This window comes from Dreissena polymorpha, chromosome 11 (genome assembly GCF_020536995.1).
Source record: "Dreissena polymorpha isolate Duluth1 chromosome 11, UMN_Dpol_1.0, whole genome shotgun sequence".
Taxonomy (NCBI): Eukaryota; Metazoa; Mollusca; class Bivalvia; order Myida; family Dreissenidae; genus Dreissena; species Dreissena polymorpha.
The window spans coordinates 21,949,751-21,973,191 of record NC_068365.1 but is presented as its reverse complement, the minus strand read 5'-3'; the positions used below and the strand labels follow the sequence as shown (position 1 = coordinate 21,973,191).

Sequence of the window (23,441 nt, the reverse complement as noted above, 5' to 3'; positions counted from 1 at the left end):
ATTTATAAAGCTACATAATTCAGGACACTGTTCCAGATAAAATACATTTCTCATTTCTTTGCCATTTAAAGCATTATTCTGAAACAAAATGAAGTAAATGAGTCTTTCTCAAATGACTTGTATTCTTTGTAGAGGACAGCATTTGTATCATTTAATGGAATGATACCTAATTTATCCAGTAAAACTTAATAATATTGAAACAGTTTAACACTGCTATTTCAAAGTTGTTGGGACCATCAACAATATTTTGAAGTTGCAAAATTTGAAGTAAGAGTGTTGTTAAACTAACTAAACTAATATTAGACCATTCATATAACCACACTATTATCAAAGAAATTATTTCCCTCAAACATAAAAGGAATTAAGAGGGCCAAAGGACCTTAGTCGCTTACCTGAGACCCTAAGAAATGTACACCTGTTCTGAGCAGGAAGTTTTTTTACAAAGTTACCATAACCCATTTATGCCTAGTGGACTCTCCTATCCTTCTAAATTGGATTAATTTATTTCCAAAATTAGGGATGTCTAGTATATTTATTTCTATATTTAGAATATTTCGTACAGAAATTCCTTCAAGCAAACAGCGCAGACCCTGATGAGACGCTGCATCATGCGACATCTCATCTGGGTCTACACTGTTTGCCAAGGCCTTTTTTCTAGACACTTGGCATACATGGGTTAAGATTCATCATCAGATAAGACAAATAAGATTGAGACATCTATGCCAAAACAGGTTTTTTTCACAGTTTTATACCCATGATTACTATTATTAATAGTTTAAATGCTGCACACTTTCCAGTGATTTCAGAAAGAAAAAGAATAGCTTTTATTTAGAATTAATATTTGCTCTTGACCCTGCTCCTTGCAGATTTTGAAATAGTCCATGGGGTATTTTTGAATTAAGATTATTCAGCATTGTCCATTGCAAAAATGAGCACATTTACATGAAACGTTGAAGTGTCTGAAACTTTGGATTAATATCATTATTATGCGAGCACACCATATCAGGTAAGTTGTTTTAATTTGCGCATAAGTGATATGTTTGTGATATGTTTGTGTTAGCTATGCCAGAAAAATAGTTTATGTTGCTAATAATGCCAATAAAAGTGCCACAAGAATTCCAGGCAGCGCCTTTACATGAAAAAGGCATAATCGGTTGCAACTCCCAGCAACCTGGATGGTCAATAGCTGGTAGTTGAATTATTGCACCAAGTTTCATCAGGACCCAGCCTAAGTTCAAAGTTGACAGTTAAGTGACTTCTAATCCTCCACGGAAATTAGGGAAGAGTGAAGCAATTTAAAGGAGAAGTGGTTTCTGTTCAACTTCAATCCCATGTCTCCCTCAAGATTGAGCCCTGTTTATGATATTTGGGCAAAATATGTGTCCTTTATTGTTCAAAAGCTTATATCTGATATTCAACATATGACCTTAACTTGCTCTACCAAACAGACTCAAGTCATAATAATGCAGACTTTACAATTAGAATAATTAGGATACCCTTGGACTAAACCAGCGCCATTCGTACAATATTGACATGTCATCAAAGGTTATCATGATTTAATCTTTCAATGCTGTTTAGTTTAAAACAAAAGATAAGAGCTCTTCTTTGTGGACAAGGACATTATGCACAAACAATAAAGACCTTCAACAGAAGGATATGAACGTTACTCTGAGAAAAAAGGTCTTAATGCTGTGTGTAAAGTGTCATCCCAGATTAGCCTTTGCAGTCTGCAGGACGGCTTTACAGGGATGACACTTTCTAATTTTACTTTATTTCCACTAAAAAGTGACTAACTTTAAGCTAAATATACCATAAAAGAGGACAGAGTCCTGATTAGCCCATGCAGACTGTGCAGGCTGATCATGGACTACACTTTGCTCACATGCATTAAGCCCTGTTTTCTCACCATGCAGACTGCGCAGGCTGATCATGGACTACACTTTGCTCACATGCATTAAGCCCTGTTTTCTCACCATGCAGACTGATCATGGACAACACTTTGCTCACATGCATTAAGCCCTGTTTTCTCACCATGCAGACTGGGCAGGCTGATCATGGACTACACTTTGCTCACATGCATTAAGCCCTGTTTTCTCACCATGCAGACTGGGCAGGCTGATCATGGACTACACTTTGCTCACATGCATTAAGCCCTATTTTCTCACCATGCAGACTGAGCAGGCTGATCATGGATGACACTTTGCTCACATGCATTAAGCCCTGTTTTCTCACCATGCAGACTGGCAGGCTGATCATGGACTACACTTTGCTCACATGCATTAAGCCCTGTTTTCTCACCATGCAGACTGGCAGGCTGATCATGGACTACACTTTGCTCACATGCATTAAGCCCTGTTTTCTCACCATGCAGACTGGGCAGGCTGATCATGGACGACACTTTGCTCACATGCATTAAGCCCTGTTTTCTCACCATGCAGACTGGGCAGGCTGATCATGGACGACACTGCTCACATGCATTAAGCCCTGTTTTCTCACCATGCAGACTGGCAGGCTGATCATGAACTACACTTTGCTCACATGCATTAAGCCCTGTTTTCTCACCATGCAGACTGGCAGGCTGATCATGGACTACACTTTGCTCACATGCATTAAGCCCTGTTTTCTCACCATGCAGACTGGGCAGGCTGATCATGGACTACACTTTGCTCACATGCATTAAGCCCTGTTTTCTCACCATGCAGACTGGGCAGGCTGATCATGGACAACACTTTGCTCACATGCATTAAGCCCTGTTTTCTCACCATGCAGACTGGGCAGGCTGATCATGGACTACACTTTGCTCACATGCATTAAGCCCTGTTTTCTCACCATGCAGACTGGGCAGGCTGATCATGGACGACACTTTGCTAACATGCATTAAGCCCTGTTTTCTCAGACTGGGCAGGCTGATCATGGACTACACTATGCTCACATGCATTAAGCCCTGTTTTCTCACCATGCAGACTGGCAGGCTGATCATGAACTACACTTTGCTCACATGCATTAAGCCCTGTTTTCTCACCATGCAGACTGGCAGGCTGATCATGGACTACACTTTGCTCACATGCATTAAGCCCTGTTTTCTCACCATGCAGACTGGGCAGGCTGATCATGGACTACACTTTGCTCACATGCATTAAGCCCTGTTTTCTCACCATGCAGACTGGGCACGCTGATCATGGATGACACTTTGCTCACATGCATTAAGCCCTGTTTTGTCAGACTGGGCAGGCTGATCATGGACTACACTTTGCTCACATGCATTAAGCCCTGTTTTCTCACCATGCAGACTGGGCAGGCTGATCATGGACTACACTTTGCTCACATGCATTAAGCCCTGTTTTCTCACCATGCAGACTGGCAGGATGATCATGGATGACACTTTGCTCACATGCATTAAGCCCTGTTTTCTCACCATGCAGACTGGGCAGGCTGATCATGGACTACACTTTGCTCACATGCATTAAGCCCTGTTTTCTCACCATGCAGACTGGCAGGCTGATCATGGATGACACTTTGCTCACATGCATTAAGCCCTGTTTTCTCACCATGCAGACTGGGCAGGTTGATCATGGACTACACTTTGCTCACATGCATTAAGCCCTGTTTTCTCACCATGCAGACTGGGCAGGCTGATCATGGACTACACTTTGCTCACATGCATTAAGCCCTGTTTTCTCACCATGCAGACTGGGCAGGCTGATCATGGACTACACTTTGCTCACATGCATTAAGCCCTGTTTTCTCACCATGCAGACTGGCAGGCTGATCATGGACGACACTTTGCTCACATGCATTAAGCCCTGTTTTCTCACCATGCAGACTGGGCAGGTTGATCATGGACTACACTTTGCTCACATGCATTAAGCCCTGTTTTCTCACCATGCAGACTGGCAGGTTGATCATGGACTACACTTTTCTAACATGCATTAAGCCCTGTTTTCTCACCATGCAGATTGGGCAGGCTGATCATGGATGACACTTTGCTCACATGCATTAAGCCCTGTTTTCTCAGACTGGGCAGGCTGATCATGGACTACACTTTGCTCACATGCATTAAGCCCTGTTTTCTCACCATGCAGACTGGCAGGCTGATCATGAACTACACTTTGCTCACATACATTAAGCCCTGTTGTCTCACCATGCAGACTGGGCAGGCTGATCATGGACTACACTTTGCTCACATGCATTAAGCCCTGTTTTCTCACCATGCAGACTGGGCAGGCTGATCATGGACTACACTTTGCTCACATGCATTAAGCCCTGTTTTCTCACCATGTAGACTGGGCAGGCTGATCATGGACTACACTTTGCTCACATGCATTAAGCCCTGTTTTCTCACCATGTAGACTGGGCAGGCTGATCATGGACTACACTTTGCTCACATGCATTAAGCCCTGTTTTCTCACCATGCAGACTGGCAGGCTGATCATGGATGACACTTTGCTCACATGCATTAAGCCCTGTTTTCTCACCATGCAGATTGGGCAGGCTGATCATGGATGACACTTTGCTCACATGCATTAAGCCCTGTTTTCTCAGACTGGGCAGGCTGATCATGGACTACACTTTGCTCACATGCATTAAGCCCTGTTTTCTCACCATGCAGACTGGCAGGCTGATCATGAACTACACTTTGCTCACATGCATTAAGCCCTGTTGTCTCACCATGCAGACTGGCAGGCTGATCATGGACTACACTTTGCTCACATGCATTAAGCCCTGTTTTCTCACCATGCAGACTGGGCAGGCTGATCATGGACTACACTTTGCTCACATGCATTAAGCCCTGTTTTCTCACCATGTAGACTGGGCAGGCTGATCATGGACTACACTTTGCTCACATGCATTAAGTCCTGTTTTCTCACCATGCAGACTGGCAGGCTGATCATGGATGACACTTTGCTCACATGCATTAAGCCCTGTTTTCTCACCATGCAGACTGGGCAGGCTGATCATGGACTACACTTTGCTCACATGCATAAAGCCCTGTTTTCTCACCATGCAGACTGGCAGGCTGATCATGGACTACACTTTGCTCACATGCAATAAGCCCTGTTTTTTCAGTCTGGGCAGGCTGATCATGGACGACACTTTGCTCACATGCATTAAGCCCTGTTTTCTCACCATGCAGACTGGGCAGGCTGATCATGGACTACAGTTTGCTCACATGCATTAAGCCCTGTTTTCTCACCATGCAGACTGGGCAGGCTGATCATGGACTACACTTTGCTCACATGCATTAAGCCCTGTTTTCTCACCATGCAGACTGGCAGGCTGATCATGGAGTACACTTTGCTCACATGCATTAAGCCCTGTTTTCTCACCATGCAGACTGGCAGGCTGATCATGGACGACACTTTGCTCACATGCATTAAGCCCTGTTTTCTCACCATGCAGACTGGGCAGGTTGATCATGGACTACACTTTGCTCACATGCATTAAGCCCTGTTTTCTCACCATGCAGACTGGCAGGTTGATCATGGACTACACTTTGCTCACATGCATTAAGCTCTGTTTTTCTCACCATGCAGACTGGGCAGGCTGATCATGGACGACACTTTGCTCACATGCATTAAGCCCTGTTTTCTCACCATGCAGACTGGGCAGGCTGATCATGGACTACACTTTGCTCACATGCATTAAGCCCTGTTTTCGCACCATGCAGACTGGGCAGGCTGATCATGGACTACACTTTGCTTACATGCATTAAGCCCTGTTTTCTCACCATGCAGACTGGCAGGCTGATCATGGACTACACTTTGCTCACATGCATTAAGCCCTGTTTTCTCAGACTGGGCAGGCTGATCATGGACGACACTTTGCTCACATGCATTAAGCCCTGTTTTCTCACCATGCAGACTCGGCAGGCTGATCATGGAAGACACTTTGCTCACATGCATTAAGCCCTGTTTTCTCACCATGCAGACTGGGCAGGCTGATCATGGACTACACTTTGCTCACATGCATTAAGCCCTGTTTTCTCACCATGCAGACTGGCAGGCTGATCATGGACTACACTTTGCTCACATGCATTAAGCCCTGTTTTCACAGAGTTAGGCTCACATATTTTTGTGTTAACAATTGTGATTTAAAACTTTAATTTTGGGATATGCTCTTACACTATCACAAACATGTTAATCTTGATATCTGGTCTTAAATATTAGATTTAAGTATTAGAATGTGAATTCTTTTTAGCGAGGCTGTTTTCGGAGAAAACCCGAGCTATTGTCATAGCCAGCTCGTTGTCCGCCGTCCGTCGTCCGCCTTAGGCGTCGTGCTTAAACCTTAACATTGGCCATAACTTTTGAAATATTGAAGATAGCACCTTGATATTTGGCATGCATGTGTATCTCATGGAGCTGCACATTTTGAGCGGTAAATTTTCAAGGTGAACATCATCCTTCAAGATCTAGGGTCGAAAAAACAAAGTCAAGGGAAGTAATAAGCTTTAAATGGGCATAGTTCTGACCTGCCCACGTATATATTTTTGTTAAATAAATCAAAGCGGCGCAGAAGGCGGCATTGTGTTTTTGACAAACACATTGTGGTAAAAGGTCAAGGTCAAGGTTATCCTTTACGGTCTATGGTAAAAAATACAGATTTAAGGGAAGTAATAACCTTTAAAAAGGGAGAAAATTATTCAATATTGAACATAGCCACTTTATATATTTGGCATGCATGTGTATCTCATGGAGCTGCACATTTTGAGTGGTGAATCTACAGTCACAGTATAGTGGCTTTTAATTATTTGCTACTAAAAATAGAGATTTGTTAAAGACAATTATTTTCAAAGGAAGTAATTTATATAATTATAAATCTCATATTATATATTTCCTTACCAAGAATTGAAGTTCTTTTCACAGTTACTGTACAAGTTTATTATTTTGATTATTTATAACCCAAATGATTGATTTTTCAAAGTTTTTTTTAAATGATATAATTATAATTTCTTTGACGTTCATTACATACCTGTGGACTTATGTCCATAGATACATAGTCAAATCTGGTTATTTTATGAAAAAGAAAAAAAGAAAAAAGACCTCTGGTTATGATCTCTTTTAAACCACAGGCCTTGGTTGTCAGTGATGTCTGACATGGTCATAATTGACTGTGAGACCCCCCCCCCCCCCGGTTGAATTGGACAAAATTCAAGGGAAGTAGTAACCTTTAAAGGGAGATGATTTCTATACCTGCCAAATGATAAATTTTATTTCAATGCAGGGCAGAAGGGGGCATTGTGTTTCTGACAAACGCATCTCTTGTTGGGTCACTAGGTCAAAAGTCAAGGTCAATGTGACCTCTAAAAAAAATAAATAATAATAATCTGACAAGCTTTCGCAGCCGAGCGTGGCACCCGTTATGCGGTGCTCTTGTTTTTTTATACTGATACTCGGGTATTTTTTACAAGTTAATAATATGTTTGTGTATGGGACAAAATGTGTATTTTTCTATTTCTATAATTTAATTAATTAATTGGTTAATTATATCACCACACATTTTGTCTAACATTAAAATTAACAAAGCTTTAATAAAAACAATTGGATGTATTTTGCTGTACTAAAAAATACACGCGCTTAAGCATCAATTCAAACAAATCTTGAAGACAAATAATTTTTAAAAAAGTTCAACAACAGCTAACTTGATTCCTCTTATATGCTTCATTTTCAATCACATACACCAATGGTATATGACAATTGTTTGCATTGTGACTTATTTAAGACATTCAAGGGACATACAGTTTCCCTTCATCACTGACCTTGAAAGCAAATATACACGTTTACGGAATTTGCTGATGCAAGTTGAATTTCCTTTGATGCATTTAGAAGTAAAATACAATTTACTGCATTTTTGTGAACACTACAAAACACTCACCTCACTGTCTGAGAATAGACTTTGCAAAGTCAGCGTAACACATTATTTTGATATAATTGACAACCTTGAAAAGAAAGAATTTCTAACTCATGCAAGCATGCAAAGAAAATATGTTTGGCACAGCATTATTCTTGACAAGAGCACGTTTAATATTATACATTTCCCTGATAAATGTTTTAAGTTGTCACTCGTTATTTAACATGACATGGTGTGTTTTAGTTGCATGTCATGTGTGTCATCATCAATTAAACAAGAGCTTGTCACAGTAGTGCCAAATCCCCGCTGAAATGTGTTTGCTTGTATGACAACATTTGTTTTAGAGAGTAGAATTATATTTGCAAAAACAAATAAAGGGAGATAATTCATTATGCTCCAGACAAAAATTTACTTTGAAATTAAATAAAGGGATATAATTCAAACACTAAGGTAGGTAGAGTTATGGTTCTTAGTCACTGCACTTCTCCTAGTTACCATCTGTTTAAGTTTGAAGTTTCAAGTAAATCCCTTCAGAAGATTTAGAGTTATGCTCCGGACAAAAATGTACTTTAAAATTATATAAAAGGGGAGATAATTCAAAAACTAAGGTAGATAGAGTTGTGGTTCGTGGTCACTGCACTTTTCCTAGTTGCCATCTGTTAATATTTCAAGTTTCAAGTAAATCCCTTCAGTAGATTTAGAGTAATGCTCCGGACAAAAATTTACATTAAAATCATATAAAAGGAGAGATAATTAAAAAACTAAGGTAGATAGAGTTGTGGTTCTTGGTCACTGCACTTCTCCTAGTTGCCATCTGTGTATATTTCAAGTTTCAAGTAAATCCCTTCAGTAGATTTAGAGCTATGCTCCGGACAAAAATGTACTTTAAAATCATATAAAAGGGGAGATAATTCAAAAACTAAGGTAGATAGAGTTGTGGTTCTTGGTCACTGCACTTCTCCTAGTTGCCATCTGTTTATATTCTTAGTTTAAAGTAAATCCATTGAATAGATTTGGAGTTATGTTCCGGACAAAGTTTCAGCCGGACGGACAGGCGGACAGGACCAATTACTATATCCCCTCCGAAAATTTTTCGGCGGGGATACAAAAAACAATTGTTGCTCAGTTCAGTAACCTTAAAAATTATAGTTAATTATTTTACAAGTTAAAATATTAATAATAGTATTTCTGTCGTCCTTATATTAAAGATAAAAACAACCAAAATACCAGAATTAAGTACAGACTGTGTTAATGAAATTAAACAAGAAAATGATAATATTTACAATGATGTAGGTTTGAAGGGTAACAATTTTTTTTCTTTATTTACATGTTTAGTTTCATCACTTTTAATTTTAGATTCTAAGTCACTGTATCATATCATAGGATATACCCACTATGAAAACAGAATGAACATGGCGCGTTTCCCAAACTGAGTCATATTTAAAACTTCTAACTGAATTCAGGACAGTGTTCCAAATAAAATACATTTCTTTTTTCTTTTCCATGTAAAATTACCATAATTGAATAATATCCCACTTTGCTTAAAGTTCTCAATCTGCAAAGCATGCAGAAGACAGCTGAGTCCTGTTACTAAATATAACTGTTTTTCCCATTAAAGTATTTCAGTGAAATACTAATGTTTCCTACATACTTAAATTGGAAAAAAATGGATCTGTATTATTATAGCACACTGTGCATACTCTGGGGAAATTATAGGCTGCAACAAGCATTCTATTCAAACACTTCAATAAAATATGTCTGTATATCGGCTATCCCTTAACTATCAAATGAATCCTCGGAAAAAAGGATGGACATAATTACAGCAGCAGTTTGAGCCTCAGTCTAATAATGGGGGTTTCATGCATGTGCGTAAAGTGTTGTCCCAGATAAGCCGGTGCAGTCTGCACAGGCTAATTAGGGACAACACTTTCGCTTTTATGATATTTATCTTTTAAAGAAAGTCTCTTTAAAAAAAAATCTAGTTTAACTGGAAAGCACAGGCTAATCTGGGAGGACATTTTTAAGTACATGCATTACAACCCCTTTTAACAGAGTGCCGCTCATTTATGATAGCAAATTGTGCAGAAAATACTACAGACATCCAACCATTTACATTATCATGGTTTCAATTACTTTCGGGTTGATTATATTCTGTTGAATTAATAACAGAAGCATAATGAACACAATACCTGAGTGGTCGTATAGTCAAATGTAGTCACATTATCAAGTAAGGTAAAGAATATTAAATTATACAGAACAGGCTTTACAATTGGAAATAAGATTAATAATAATATCCATTTTAACCTCCTTACATGGTTTTGGCAACTAGCCACCTACACATCTAGTTGAACGATTTTCAAGTAGTTTATCTATGACAGGAGAGTATAGAAAAGTGGATATCATAACTTGTATCAGCTTGATCAAATCTCAATGAAAATTATATTTCTAGAATTATTATGGACACATCAATAAGCCGCTCCAAACAGTTCAGATCCCTTGGGTCTCAGGTCAGCAACCTATCATCTTGGTACCTCGCAGACAATGGTATCATTTGTTGTAAAGGTGGCAGGGGTTTTACAAGTTATTGTTTGGCAGCCTACCTGAACAAAGATCATTTTACTTTTCAACTAAATCCTACATTGGGCATAGTGGACAAACAGATGGCAGGACAGTATGCTAATGAGGATAATTCACCTTTCAAGAGTAAATAAAACCTAAAATGCCATACTTAACTGGGCTGGTAATATTGATTTCAAGGTAACTGATACTGACTGATTAAAGGCCTCTAAAGTCAAATCATTTCACATAAAGGTCTTTAAAACTTGAACTGCAAATAATTAAAGGTTACAAGTTATTGGTGTAATTTGGGGGAGAATTCGGTCAACTAATTTTGTGGCTCAATTATTTGTGTGTGCCGTCAGCTAAGGTGAATGACCTATAACCAACTGCAAATAAATTATCCAGAACATGACAAATGTATGATTTAAAATAGTTTTGTGTCTGTTAGCAATTATAATTTTTTGCTGTATTTACATTTTGTATTTAAATATATGTTTGACATTTAGTGAAATAAAAGTTCTGCATTAGCTTACCATAAACAAGTACTTACATTCAATCGAAATGTGAGAGTTACAGAATATTCTATTATTGAAATTGTCCAACATAATCTTACTGACAGGACCTTATGATTCACAGACTGACAGGACCTTATGATTCACAGACTGACAGTGCCTAACGATTCACAGACTGACAGGGCCTAACGATTCATTGAAACACTGACAAGTCCTTAGGATTCACAGACTGGCAGGGCCTTAGGATTCACAGACTGGCAGGGCCTTATCCTATGATTAACAAACTGGCAGGGCCTTAGGATTCACAGACTGGCAGGGCCTTATGATTCACAAACTGGCAGGAACTTAGGATTCATAAACTGGCAGGGCCTTAGGATTCACAGACTGGCAGGGCCTTAGGATTCACAAACTTGCAGGACCTTAGGATTCACAGACTGGCAGGGCCTTAGGATTCACAAACTGGCAGGGCCTTAGCATTCACAGACTGGCAGGGCCTAAGGATTCATAGACTGACATGGCCTTAGGATTCACAGACTGGCAGGGCCTTAGGATTCACAGACTGGCATGGCCTTATGATTCATAGACTGGCAGGGCCTTAGGATTCACAGACTGGCATGGCCTTAGGATTCATAGACTGGCAGGGCCTTAGGATTCACAGACTGACAGGGCCTTAGGATTCATAGACTGGCAGGACCTTAGGTTTCACAGACTGGCATGTACTTAGGATTCATAGACTGACAGGACCTTAAGATTCACAAACAGGCAGGGCCTTAGGATTCACAGACTGGCAGGGCCTTAGTATTTACAGACTGTCAGGACCTTAGGTTTCACAGACTGGCAGGTACTTAGGATTCATAGACTGGCAGGACCTTAGGTTTCACAGACTGGCAGGGCCTTAGGAATCATAGACTGGCAGGGCCTTCCGAATCATAGACTGGCAGGGCCTTAGGATTCATAGACTGGCAGGGCCTTAGGATTCATAGACTGGCACAGCATTAGGATTCACAGACTGGCAGGACCTTAGGTTTCACAGACTGGCAGTAGTGTTTTTCCCAGGCCATTTTAGCGTGGCGAAAAGCCACGCCGCCCTCACGGATACCCACTCTGCCCTTTTCAAAGGCAAATTTAGCCACGCGCCCTTATCGATAACATCTTTATTGCCTTATGACCTAACTTGGTCCGCAAAATCAGCGTCCTTGATTGTCTGTGACGCTCCGACTGTGCTTGATTTACTAGAGAGAGGCCAACGTCTAATCGACTATATTAATTGAGCAGATTTAATCTATTACAGTGCTCGATTTAGGTAGGTCTTACTGACTGCTCCAAAGCTGTGAATTATTCATGCGTGAATAACCCCGTGTCAGTATCAATCGATAATGCCGGAGGCTATGTTATACCAAGCGCACTTTTCGGTCGGCAATGTGTACTCCTCCACGATAAAATCATTACTTCGGAGACTTTTGATGAAAAACTCGATGTTATTCTCGTGGCAATCGTGCATTGCATGCATTATTCAGTTATATCAAAACATATATTTTTACGCATAATTACATTTAAAATCACAAACAAATTTATTCTTTATCGTTTTTCGTCTTTAAGATATTTAGATCTAATTATTGAAATAATTACTGAAACATATACTAATTTATTTGTAACAAAATGCGAATCGCGTATACGATTAAACGTTGCTATGCGCACCTGTCGCTTACATCATTTGACATTTTATCAACATGGCGGACTATACAGAATTAAATTGTGACTCGGCAAAAATGGCAAATAACGTCGTAAACGATCGAATTAACGATGGAGATTATACATTAAGAAGGAATTAATGAAATGTCTGTGATAATCAACGATGCATAAAATGTTTAGCAACAACATTATTTATTTATTTGTAATCTACTCGGTGGATGTATGTCACGGAAACGAGTGTTTGCATATTGTTAGCGATCAATTTACTCGCAATTTATTTTAAACATCTGTCAAGATTATTGTTAGAAAATGGGATAAGACAAACATGGTTTCATTTATATGTTAGTGGATCTGTGTATAATCAGATTCATATGCATATATTGCTTTATTATGTTTGTCGTGCTGTACAGTTTATTGAAACAGCATGGAACTTAAATTTACATTGCAAGGTAAATATATTAATATAAATCATAGTAAGTTAAATACATCTATTACCATTAAATGTGCTTGTTTATACAGTCAAACCTGAATTCAGCGGTCAGTCAAGGGAAATGATCAAAGTGACCGTTGTGCACAGGTGACCGTTGAATTCGGATCACAATTTTAAGAAGGTTGGTCAGTTGGTAGTATTACTACGTCGTTACCCCACCCAGTCGTTTGCATACAGTGTAAAACAAATGCTCATTGCATTAACAAAGCATAATAACAGCATTAACTTACGCGTGTACATTGAATAATAGAGAATAAAATCTTTTAGACTGATTTAATTTCATAATGTTAAATTAAACAATGAATTTATCAACGCTGGTATAATTGTTTTCTCATGCATCTCATTCATTCAGTAAATAAAGCTTGTCACGTTCCGTTGACGTCACGTCCGTAAAAGTCTAAAAGGCGGATTCGGTGTCATAAACCGATAGTATGGTGTAATTGTACCGTTCTAATTCAAAGAAATAGCGGTCATTTAATTTAGCGATAATTACTTTCAACAAGTCATAAACTCTGATAAATTTTCTTTAGAAGATACACCCACAATTATCCCCGGAAAAGAAAGCTTCTCAACACCTTATAATTTGTTTACTCGCAGCGGGCCGCTTTTATAATATCATAGACGATTACCGCTTTCAGACGCTTTAAATGTTGCAAATCAGTCCATGTTTTGCCATTGAAGCTGATCACTAGTCCTCTTATCGCTTTCGTATCAAAACACTCGCCAGCTTAATGTTGTTTTAACACTTAATCAGCGATACAGATCAATTGACTTTGTCACGCGCTAATGCGTTATGCATGCAGACGACAATTGCTATTAATACACATTGTTATTGTTAATGTCACCTGTTTAAAGTGATATTATGGGCATCTAACAGTTTATAGCTGGCTATCGCAACCGTTGTTTATTTTTGGTATTTTCACTACATATACAATGTGCACTTATATTTGTTAATTCAGCATCAACATACTAAAACACTATCCCGGAGAGAGAAAAAAATGCATTTGAATATCAACCGTCTTTTCGTTAAAAAAATGATCATGCATGTACGATGTGAACCTAAATTTAGTTTTAGTGCAGATTCGTTCATACGGCACAAAGACACAATTTTGTTTTACGGATCATTTCGGCTTAGAGGAGTGGGTTAGTCATGTAAAATAACGAATATAAAATATATTTTTAATAAACAACTGGTAGCAAAATGAGTTGCAGACAATTGGTCTTTTAAAGCAATCAAAATGAAAATTCAATAATAATGGTGAAACAATTTTACATACCGGTCATGGATGCACAAATTGTTTGTTTTCTCGCAGCGGGCCGCTTTTATAATATCAAAGACAATTACCGCTATCAGACGCTTTTACCGCAAAATAGACGGACACATGATGTGCTGTGTTTTTAATTTTCGCGACTCGAGACAACTGACGCGTGACCGTTGATTTCAGGTCAAACATGAATTTCGGAGTGGATTTATGCAGTGGCCGTTGGCCGTTATGGACAGGTGGCCGTTGAATTCAAGTGTAATATAGAGTGTTTTTCGTCGGGGGGATTCCAGACTGACCGTTGTCTGCAGGTGACCGGTAAATTCAGGTGGCCGTTAGGTCAGTTTCGACTGTATGTTATATTTTCCACAACTGCTTCTGATGCATTTACACGTTTCCCCGTAATTCAGGTATTCAGGGAACGTTTTTGCCCTTTTTTGCCTAAACTGCACACTAAAATGCCCTTTTTGAAAGTAATGCGCCATGCCCCTTTGCCCTCCTGGGAAAAACACTACTGGCAGGGCCTTAGGATTCATAGACTGACAGGACCTTAGGTTTCACAGACTGGCAGGGCTTTAGGATTCATAGACTGACAGGGCCTTAGGAATCATAAACTGACAGGGCCTTAGGATTCAGACTGACAGGACCTTAGGATTCAGACTGGCAGTGCCTTAGGATTCAGACTGGCAGTGCCTTAAGATTCAGACTGGCACAGCCTTAGGATTCAGACTGGCAGGGCCTTAGGATTCACAAACTGATATAGCCTTAGGATTCAGACTGGCAGTGCCTTAGGATTCAGACTGGCAGTGCCTTAAGATTCAGACTGGCAGTGCCTTAGGATTCAGACTGACAGGACCTTAGGATTCAGACTGGCAGTGCCTTAGGATTCAGACTGACAGGACCTTAGGATTCAGACTGGCAGTGCCTTAGGATTCAGACTGGCAGTGCCTTAGGATTCAGACTGGCAGTGCCTTAGGATTCAGACTGGCAGTGCCTTAAGATTCAGACTGGCACAGCCTTAGGATTCAGACTGGCAGTGCCTTAGGATTCAGACTGGCAGGGCCTTAGGATTCACAAACTGATATAGCCTTAGGATTCACAGACTGGCAGGGACTTAGGATTCATAGACTGGCAGGACCTTAGGATTCACAGACTGACATGGCCTTTAGATTCATATACTGACAGGGCCTTAGGATTCATATACTGGCAAGGCCTTATGATTCATAGACTGGCAGAGCCTTATGAGTCAATGACTGACAGGGCCTTATGATTCATAGACTGGCAGGGCCTTATGATTCATAGACTGGCAGGGCCTTATGATTCATAGACTGGCAGGGCCTTAGGATTCATAGACTGGCAGGGCCTTCAGATTCACTGACTGGCAGGGCCCTATGATTCATAGACTGGCAGGGCCTTAGTATTCATAGACTGACAGGGCCTTAGGATTTATAGGCTGGCAAGGCCTTATGATTCACAAACCCGCAGAGCCATAGGATTCAAAGACTGACAGGGCAATCGGATTCAAAGACTGACAGGCCTTATGATTCAAAGACTGATATAGCCTTAGGATACAAAGACTGACAGGACCTTAGGATTCACTGGCTGACAGGGCCTTAGGATTCACTGGCTGACAGGGCCTTAGGATTCATAGCCTGACAGGCCCTTGGGATTCACAGACTGGCAGGACCTTAGGATTCACAAACTTACAGGAACTTAGGAAACAAAGACAGACAGGGCCTTAGGATTCACAGACTGGCAGGGCCTTAGGATTCACAGTCTGGCTGGGCTTTAGGAATCACAAACTGACAGGAAATTTGTATTCACAAACTGACAGGAACTTAGGATTCACAGACCAGCAGGGCCTTAGGATACACAGACTGACATGGCTTTAGGATTTATAGACTGACAGGACCCTATGATTCACAGACTGACATGGCCTTAAGATTCATAGACTGGCAGGGCCTTAGTAATCATAGACTGGCAGGGCCTTAGGATACACTGGCTGACAGGACCTCAGGATTCATAGACTGGCAGGGCCTTATGATTCACTGACTGACAGGACCTTTGGATTCATAGACTGACAGGGCTTTAGGATTCACAGACTGACAGAACCTTTAGACAAGTGGGGCATCAAGATTCACAGACTGACAGGGCCTTAGGTTCATAGACTTGCAGGGCTTTAAGATTCACAGACTAACAATAACTTTGATTCACAGACTCTCAGTACCTTTGGATTCATATACTGGCAGGGCTTTAGGATTTACAGACTGACATGGCTTAAAAATGAACAGACTGTCATGACCTTATGATTTACAGACTGACAGGGCTTTAGAATTAACAGACTTACATGGCCTTTGATTTCTGACAGACTGACAGGATCATAGGATACATGATACAGTCTTAATATTCACAGACTGTCAGGGCCTTACGATTCACTGACTGTCAGGGCCTTAGGATTCATTGACTGACAGGACCTTAGAATTCACAAACTGACAGGGTCATAGAATTCATAGAATGACAGGGTCTTAGGATTCACAGACTGACAGGGCTTTATGATTCATAAACTGGCAGGGCATAAAGATTTACAGACTGAAAGGGCCTCTAAGGATTCATAGACTTGCAGGGCTTTAGGATTCCATACTAACAGAATCTCAGGATTTAAAGACTGAATTGCGCCTTAGAATTCACAACCTGACAGGGCTTTAGGATTTACAGACTGACATGGCTTTATGATTCAATTGGCAGGACCTTAGGATTCACTGGCTGACAGGACCTTAGGATTCACAGGCTGACAGGACCCTATGATTCATAGACTGGCAGGGCCTTTACGGATTCATAGACTGACATGGCTTTATGATTCATAGACTGACAGGGCCTAAGGATTCATGGACTGACAGGGCTTTAGGATTCATAGACTGGCAGGACCTTAAGATTCACTGGCTGACAGGACCTTAGGATTCAAAGACTGACAGGACCTTAGGATTCATAAACTGACAGGGCCTTAGGATTCACTTGCTGACAGGGCCTTAGGATTCATATACTGACAGGGCCTTAGGATTCACTGGCTGACAGGACCTTAGGATTCATAGACTGACAGGGCTTTATGATTCATAGACTGACAGGGCCTTAGGAGTCATATACTGACAGGGCCTTAGGATTCACTGGCTGACAGGACCTTAGGATTCACTGGCTGACAGGACCATAGGATTCATAGACTGACAGGGCTTTAGGATTTATATGCTGACAGGGCCTTAGGATTCATATACTGGCAGGGCCTTATGATTCACTGGCTGACAGAACCTTAGGATTCACTGGCTGACAGGAACCTAGGATTCATAGACTGACAGGGCCTTAAGATTCATATACTTACAGGGCCTTAGGATTCAGTGGCTGACAGGACCTTAGGATTCACTGGCTGACAGGACCTTAGGATTCATAGACTGACAGGGCTTTAGGATTCATAGACTGGCATGGCTTTAGGATTCATAGACTGACAGGGCCTTAGGATTCATAGACTGACAGGGCCTTAGGATTCACTGGCTGACAGGACCTTAGGATTCACTGGCTGACAGGACCTAAGGATTTACTGGCTGACAGGACCTTAGGATTCATAAACTGACAGGGCCTTAGGATTCATAAACTAACAGGGCCTTAGGATTCATAGACTGACAAGGCCTTAGGATTCATATACTGACAGGAACTTAGGATTCACTGGCTGACAGGACCTTAAGATTCACTGGCTGACAGGAACTTAGGATTCACTGGCTGACAGGACCTTAGGATTCACTGGCTGACAGGACCTTAGGATTCACTTGCTGACAGGACCTTAGGATTCACTGGCCGACAGGAACTTAGGATTCACTGGCTGACAGGACCTTAGGATTCACTGGCTGACAGGACCTAAGGATTCACTAGCTGACAGGACCTTAGGATTCACTGGCTGACAGGACTTTAGTATTCACTGGCTGACAGGACCTTAGTATTCATAGACTGACAGGACCTTAGTATTCATAGATTGACAGGAGCTTAGGATTCACTGGCTGACAGGACCTTTGGATTCACTGGCTGACAGGAACTTAGGATTTACTGGCTGACAGGGCTTAAGGATTCATAGACTCGCGGGGCTTCAAGATTCACACACTGACAGGTCCTAATAATTCACAGACTGACTTGGGGGCCTTAATTTGCACAGATTGACAGGACCCTATCATTCACATACTGACAGGAAATTAGGATTTGCAGAAAGACAGGACCTTAGGATAAAACAAGAGGGCCATCAGGCCCTAAGGCGCTCACCTGAAAGCCAAAGGAACTAGACTATTCTGAAAAAAAATGCAAGCTGATTCATGAAGATTATTTTGGACCAAAAAAGTGACTTTTAACATGTTTTTTTATACTTGACCTTGTGACCTAGTTTTTGAGCTCATATGACCCAGCTTCAATCTCTGGCAAAATTTCATTGGGACAAATGTTCTGACCAAGTTTCATGAAGATTGGCCAATAAATTTGCTAATATAGTGTCAACAAGTTTTCACTAAAGCTATATAAGGACAACTGCCCCCCCCCCCCCTGGCGGCAATGTTTTTCAACAAACCATAACCATTTTCAAACTCACTCAAGCTATTGTTAGAACAAATGTTCAGATCAAGTTTCATAAAGATTGGATAATAAATGTGACTTCTAGAGTGTTAACAAGGTTTTGTAGTAAATAACCATTTAAGGAAAAATGCCACGCCCCCTTGCGGCCATGTTTTTTAACTAATCTTAACCATTTTTGAACTTAGGCCAGATATTATTAGTTCAAATATTCTGATTAAGTTTCATGAGCATTGGACCACAAATGTGACTTCTAGAGTGTTAACAAGGTTTTACCATACAGTAAAGCCATATAAGGAAAACTGCCCCGCCCCATGGTGGCCATGTTTTTCATTCAACTGGAACCATTTTCGAACTCATCCAAGATATTATTGGGACACATGTTTTGACCAAGTTTCATGAAGATTTGACTAAAAATGTGACTTCTAGAAAGTTAACAAGGTTTTACTATAGCCAAATAAGGAAAACTGCCACGGCCCCTGGTGGCCATGTTTTTCAACCAACCGGAACCATTTTAGAACTCGTCCAAGATATTATTGGCACACATGTTCTGACAAAGTTTCATGAAGATTGGACTAAAAATGTGACTTCTAGAATGTTAACAAGGTTTTACTATAGCCATATAAGGAAAACTGCCACGCCCCCTGGCGGCCATGTTTTTCAACCAACCGAAACCATTTTCGAACTCGTTCAAGATATTATTGGGACACATGTTCTGACAAAGTTTCATGAAGATCGGACAATAAATGTGACTTCTAGAGTGTTAACAAGGTTTTACTATAGCAAACTGCCACGCCCCCTGGTGGCCATGTTTTTCAATCAACCGGAACCATTTTCGAACTCGTCCAAGATATTATTGGGACACATGCTCTGAGTAAGTTTCATGAAGATTGGACAATAAATGTGGCCTCTCGAGTGTTAACAAGGTAAATGTTGACGACGCACAACACACGACGGACAAAAGGCGATTACAATAGCTCACCATGAGCACGTTGTGCTCAGGTGAGCTAAAAACTGACATTTCTTATGATTCACAGACAGCTAGAGCCTTAGGTTTCACGGTATGACACGACATACGACTGACAGACTGACACGGCCTTAGGCTTCACAGAATGACAGGACATATTATTCACAGACTGATAGGGCCTTAGGTTTCAAAGATGATTACCTGTAAAAGAAGGACCTTTACTACAAAAGTAGTAAGGTGGAAGTAATTATCGTTCTGTTAACTATGTGACTTAAACCATTGTCACATCAATTGGTTAGCACATGCAATCTTTGTTTAGAAAAGTTAACCAATCAGATTCAAGACCCGGTAGAGGCTACATACTTGTACAGAATACAACTAGATTATAATTCTTACAATGATGTTTTACAGTTTAGTAAAATAGCTGCAACTTTTCAGTTGAGTGCGAAGTTTAAAAACCAAAAAAAAAATATAAAAAAAAACACAAAAATTTGATGTTGGATGTTTACCTTCACCAGAGCATTACCCAGATGATTGGATGGCTTTAGTATAGCTCAGACTGTTGGGTGAATAGTTTATTGGAGCTCCAAGTATGAATATCATCACCTACACATCTAAAGGGGAGAGAGTATAACATAAATTTCCAATTTAACTTGACAGCCCAATCCATTCTCCAATCTGTGACCTACAATCCATCAACCTGGTAAATGGACAGCAAAATTGCTGACACATCACTCAGGCCTGTGACACCCAACTGATTTACTGTTTCTTAACCCTTGAAACTAAATGTGTTTCTTTGCCTGCTATAGGCTGGCAAAATTACAATTGTATTATGTGTACTATTAAACTGTGACATGATAATTGTTGTGTATCAAGTAATACAATACAAGATGTGTTTCGACTAAAATTTCCAAAATACTAATACAGTTAATCTTGTGGATGTGACCACTTGAATTAAGCGACCTTTGTCTTATGTGACCACTTTGAATTCCCCCCCACCACCCCGAGCATTTTCACTCTATTTTGACATTGTATTAAGCGACTTTTGCCTAACACGACCAGCAACGCTAATTTGAGTATTTTTATGTCCAAATATTCAATTTTTCCCAAAAATGGCAAAAGTTTTTGTTTACAAAATTCTCAAAACACATTTTTCGTCAAAAACAGCAACAGTGTTTGGTTGGATTATTAATAGTTATAAAAATGCAATGTCACTAATAATATGTTTAAATACACTAACATCTGGATTATTTCATATAATTTAAACGTTGCACACTATAGTCGTAAGACACAGAAGCGGTATATGAATTTGATACTAATGATGAATTTACTTTTTTCCAGAATGTTTTTTTATATTTGAAGACCATTTTATTAAGATACCTTTTTTTGTTACTCCCTTTTGTGGTCTCTTAAAACAAGATGGACTTTACTGTGTTCTCTACCAAAATGCCAACACATCAGTACATGCACATGTAATTACTCAAATTATCAATGCAATTTCATCCAATTATCACCACATTTTGGCAACAAAGAATACCTTAAATGGTGCCCATTTCCAGTTTTGTGAAAAAAACAAAGCAAACTTTAAACAATTATCATATCCCTCAATTGCATTGCTGCTTTTTCATGGGAATTTTTTTCTTATGCAATGGCTTATTACCTAACAGACAATATTTTCTGCAGATTGTACAAAGTGACATATTGGGGGCAAACATTTTCAACTGAAAGAAATTTCAGCCACTTATGAATGGCAGATATAACACCAGTAGTGGCACTGCAAAGTTCCCATACAATAACTGCAGAAGTTGCTCAGAAGTGATATCTTACAATATAAGTATTAAACAATGTCTTGCTGGTAGTTTTTACATTGTGAAGCCATCTGGCCCTTTTTGTGTGTTCACAAAACATTTTTTGCAATCGAAAATCAATTTTGTGTGTCATTGAAAATGCATTTCCATTGTAGTTGATAGACAAAAATGAAAATCGATGTCAGTTAAAATCGAGTTTTGATTGCAAAAATGATTTGTGAACAAGAGGCCAGAATTGTACAGTATTATACAGTGATCTATTAAATAAATTTGAAATGATTCTGGTACAAGTTAACAAGAGGTTGGTGATGCCATGAAGTCGTCACCTAATTTCATTTTACAGCAATTATGGAATACTTGACCTGGTGCTCTAGTTGAGGACCCAGTGTTTTTTGTTGTTCAAACTTGGGACCGCTAGGCAGACCCATTCCCAAAGGAAAATAGTATGTATTTTTCCCATATGGATTCTAAAAATTCCGAATTGAAGGTTTCCAAAAAATAATATTTTTGTAATAAGTCTAAACATGTCAATTAAATTTACAAATCCAGCTCTATAAATTGAACCTTAGAAAATATTATATTGAAATCTCTTTTATTATTAATTTTAAGGTATTTGTAAACATACAATCAACAACATTCCCAATTTTAGACAAAAGTACTTAATATTTCCCAATTTAAAGGGACCCAGACCCATTCCCAAAATGAAAAACACTGGCACTCCACCCGACCCAGATTCAAATATGGGATTTATATTGTTAAGATAAACATTTTGACCAAGATTCATCAAGATCTAGTCACAAATGTGGCCTCTTGGGTGGTTACAAGAATTTTACTTAGATTTGACCTGGTTATCTAGTTTTAGGACGCACAGGACCCATATTAAAACTCTGCCAACATAGCATCAAGATAGACATTTTGACCAAATGTTATTAAGATTGAGTCATAAATGGGGCTTTTAGATTGCTTTAAATGTTATCCTAATATTTGACCTTGTGACCTAGTTTTGCAGGCATGTACCCAGATTCCAACTAGACCTAGATATGGTCAAGATAAGCAGTGTGACCACATTTTATTAAGATCGAGTCATAAATGTGATCACTCCAGTGGTACCAAGCTTTTTCTAGGATATGGCATGGTGACCTTGTCTTTGGATGTACATAACCCAGATTCAAACTCCGCCTAGATATTGCCAAAATGAACATTGTGACTAAGTCTCCTCAAGATCAGCCCCAATGAGATCATGAAACCTTCAGGGCTTTATAGAAAACAACATAGCTGCGGATGCACGGGCTGGTCTGGAGCAACGCTGGCATCGTATGACATAAGACCCATTTTTGCATAATGTGACCCGCATATAATTTTGCCATGATGTTGATCGGGATTATGAAATTCCACGAAAATTCTAAATTCTAAATAAATTGCAGGAATATTTCACAGTGTGAACAATTTGAAGAACAGTGATCACAAACTTGGCAAAGCACTAAGTTTCTCAACTTGAATTCTTTGTTCAGAATATTTCATCATGCTTGCTTCACATAAGCTTGGAATGTTTTTTGTCTGCAGTTTAATCATTTATAAAAGAAGTAGATTCAACAATTTCAATAATTCAGACAGACAAAACATTAAACTTTGTTACAGAAAATAAATCATTAATTATCTTACATTTCAAATAGAAAAAAAGATGGAGATAAATCAGGATAAATA

General features: G+C 39.7%; 1 protein-coding gene across 2 annotated transcripts in view; it reads right to left on the bottom strand.

Moving 5' to 3' along the window:
- Nucleotides 1-23,441, bottom strand: part of LOC127850293 (sestrin-1-like) — a 94,579-nt gene that overhangs the window by 45,741 nt on the left and 25,397 nt on the right. Inside the window, exon 1 of one of the 2 annotated variants that reach the window (XM_052383233.1) lies at nt 10,041-10,142. The exons of the other annotated variant lie outside the window; for it this stretch is intronic. The gene's annotated coding sequence lies outside the window, so the exon portion shown is untranslated. Of the gene's footprint in view, nt 1-10,040; nt 10,143-23,441 lie in introns of those variants that run through there. 2 annotated transcript variants of the gene reach the window in all.